A 3,225-nucleotide genomic window follows, 5' to 3' on the forward strand; every position below is an offset into this window, starting at 1 on the left:
AAAAAAGCTGATCGCCCTCCATCCTGGCATTAATTTTCCAATTAAATTAAATAAAACCCAGGGTTCTGCTGCTCTCATTAAGTGTCGTGGGTGAACGAGCTCCTCCGAGTACTAATTAGCACCAGGCAGGAGCCCTCCCTCCCCCCCCCACCCCCAGTTTCCTCACTTATTAATCACTACAAGCCATAAATAGACTTGGGGGGGGGTCAAGGTGGGGACGTGGGTGTCACCTTGGTCCCCTGGTTGGGATAGAAGGAGGGAGGATGAGGAGGGTTCACCCCTTCGTGTTGCTGTCGGAACTAATTAGCGCCCCAAGGAGGGGCAAAGTGTCCAGCTAATGAGGTTGGGGCTTTTAATTAAGAGTTGGGAAGGGGGTGGAAACGGCTGAGAAATCCCGGGGTGAAGCTGAGGGAGGAAAAAATCAAGGTGGGCCAAGGAGTTTTTTGCTCCTGGCTTGGGTGGGGGAGGGTTTATTCCTTCCACGTGGCTTTTCCACGGGGGCTACTGACCCCTCGGCCTCACTAGCCCAGGCTCCCTCTGGAGTGGGTGGAGAGAACTGGTATTAATTGGGGAATTCCAGGAAAACGCCCCAAAATCCCTCCCGTTTTTGGGAGCTGGCCTAACTTACGTCGAGCTTGGAGGGGAAAGGTGAGGACATCAACACGGTGGGGACAATTATTGTCCCCATCCCTGTTAATTGCTCATTAACAGCGACGCCTTCGTCGTTCCCTTCCGAGGAAGGGATTGAATGAAAACCTGGACCCTAATGCCTAAAAAAACTTGCTAAAACCCCCTCAAAACCCTAAAAACCCCTTCGTGAGGGTCATTCATTCCCCTTTCCCCCTTCCCAAGCCCTCGACTCATCCCTGGAGCTCCACCCAGAGTTGGATCCAACTCCAGGATTACGGAGTTTCACGCTGAACTTGGCGTGAAACGTTTGGGGCTTTAGGGGAGCTCAACTATTTTTCCACCCTTCTTCTCGCCTGGGAAACCTGGGAGTTTGGGTTACATCACCACGGGATGCAGCTCATTTCCCCCTGGTGACCCTTTTCTTTTTGGCTCATCCCTCTTTTTCATGTCTTTTTCTTGCTGGCTTTGCTCTTCAGCGCTGGGGCTTTGCCTGGATTTGGGGGATGTTCCCACCACGTTCCTGGCTTTTCCCTTCAAAAGGACCAGATTTCCCTTCAAAATCCCAAGGGAAAAGGAAAACAAAAAGGCATTTTCACCTCTATTTCTCACAAAACCTGCCCAAAACCTGAGGGATTTGGGCTCACTTGGGTGTTTTAGTAGAGAAGTTGCTTCAATCTCAGCTTCTTTCCCTTCAAAGGACCAAGTTTTCCTTCAAAATCCCAAGGAAAAAGGGAAAAAAAGGGGAATTTTCACCCCAATTTGATGCAAAACCATCTCAAACCTGAGGGATTTGGGCTCACTTGGGTGTTTTAGTACAGAAGTTGCTTCAATCTCAGCTTCTTTCCCTTCCAAGGACCAAGTTTTCCTTCAAAACCCCAAGGAAAAAGGGGGAAAAAAGGGAATTTTCACCCCAATTTGATGCAAAACCATCTCAGATCTGAGGGATTTGGGCTCCCTTGGAGCTTTTAGGAGAGAACATGATTTAAACTCGACCTTTTTCCCTTCAAAGGACCAAGTTTTCCTTCAAAATCCCAAGGAAAAAGCAAAAAAACAAGAACATTTTCACCCCAATTTGTTACAAAACGATCTCAGACCTGAGGGATTTGGGCTCACTTGGGTGTTTTAGTAAATTTTCACCTCAATTTGATGCAAAACCATCTCAAGCCTGAGGTATTTGGGCTCACTTGGAGCTTTCAGGAGAGAATTTGATTTAAACTCGACCTTTTTCCCTTCAAAGGACCAAGTTTTCCTTCAAAATCCCAAGGAAAAAGGGAAAAAAAGGGGAATTTTTACCCCAATTTGATGCAAAACCATCTCACACCTGAGGTATTTGGGCTCACTTGGAGCTTTCAGGAGAGAATTTGATTTAAACTCGACCTTTTTCCCTGCAAAGGACCAAGTTTTCCTTCAAAATCCCAAAGAAAAAAGGGGAAAATGGGGGAATTTTCACCCCAATTTGCTGCAAAACCATCTCAAACCTGAGGGATTTGGGCTCCCTTGGAGCTTTTAGGAGAGAAGTCGCTGTCGATTCGTTCCTTTGGGATGAAAACCTGGATTTTTGGCTTCCAGCCCTTGGCTTTCGTGGTGTTGGGTGGGTTGGGTTGACCTTCCTTTTCCAAGGAAATGCTTCACGGCTCCGTCTGAGCATCTCAGAGCCTCCTGTCTGGGGGTTGTTGGCTTCTCAGCAAGATTCATGAGATCCATAAAAACATCAGGTTTCTTCTCTAAACAAAGACCTTGGTGGGGGAGAGACTGGAGGGAGGGAAGAGGGAGGGGGGGGAGATGTTGAGCGTTTTCCCTCCTGATTTTGTTGCTGGAAATAAGGAGTGATGGCGGTGGAGCCCGTGGGGTGGAGGGCAGGGGTCAGGCAGGTCCCTCAGCAGCTCGTGGGGGGGAGGTGGAGATGGTGTAAATCAGGATGTTCAGCCCCAGCAGCTCCCAGGCATCTTGGGAGGGATCAGAGAGTCATGGACTGGTTTGGGTTGGAGGGAGCTTAAAGCTCAGCCAGTCCCACCCCTTGCGTGGGGACGTTGCGTGTGGGTGGTGGGTGTGGAGTGTCCACCAGTGGTTGGTGTCCTTGTGGAGGGAGCTCAGGGGTTGGTGTTGGGATGTGTTGAAGTCTTTGGTGGTGACGTGGATGGTGGGGTTGAATCATGGAATGGTTTAGGTTGGAGGGACCTGAAAGATCAAGTCCCACCACCCTGCCTGGGCAGGGACACCTCCCACCAGCCCAGGCTGCTCCAAGCCCCACATTAGATCCTTCAACACTGCCAGGGATGGAGTAGCCACCTTGAAGATCATCTAGGGGATCATCCAGGTGGTCCTTAAGGTCTCTTCCAACCCAAATCATTCCATGACCTCATGCCCATCCAGTCCCACCCCCTGCATGGAAAACCATGGGATGGGTTGGGTTGGAGGGACCTTCAAGAGCATCTAGATCCAACCCCCTGCATGGGCAGGGACCCCTCCCACCAGCCCAGGCTGCTCCAGCCCCAGCCAACCTGCCCTTCAACCCCCCCAGGGATGGGGCAGCCACAGCTTCCCTGGCCCAGGCTCTCCCCACCCTCCCAGCCAACAAGTTCCTCCTCAGCTCCA

Source organism: Chaetura pelagica, unplaced genomic scaffold (assembly GCF_000747805.2).
Source record: "Chaetura pelagica isolate M959 unplaced genomic scaffold, ChaPel_1.0 scaffold256, whole genome shotgun sequence".
In the NCBI taxonomy this organism is placed as follows: Eukaryota; Metazoa; Chordata; class Aves; order Apodiformes; family Apodidae; genus Chaetura; species Chaetura pelagica.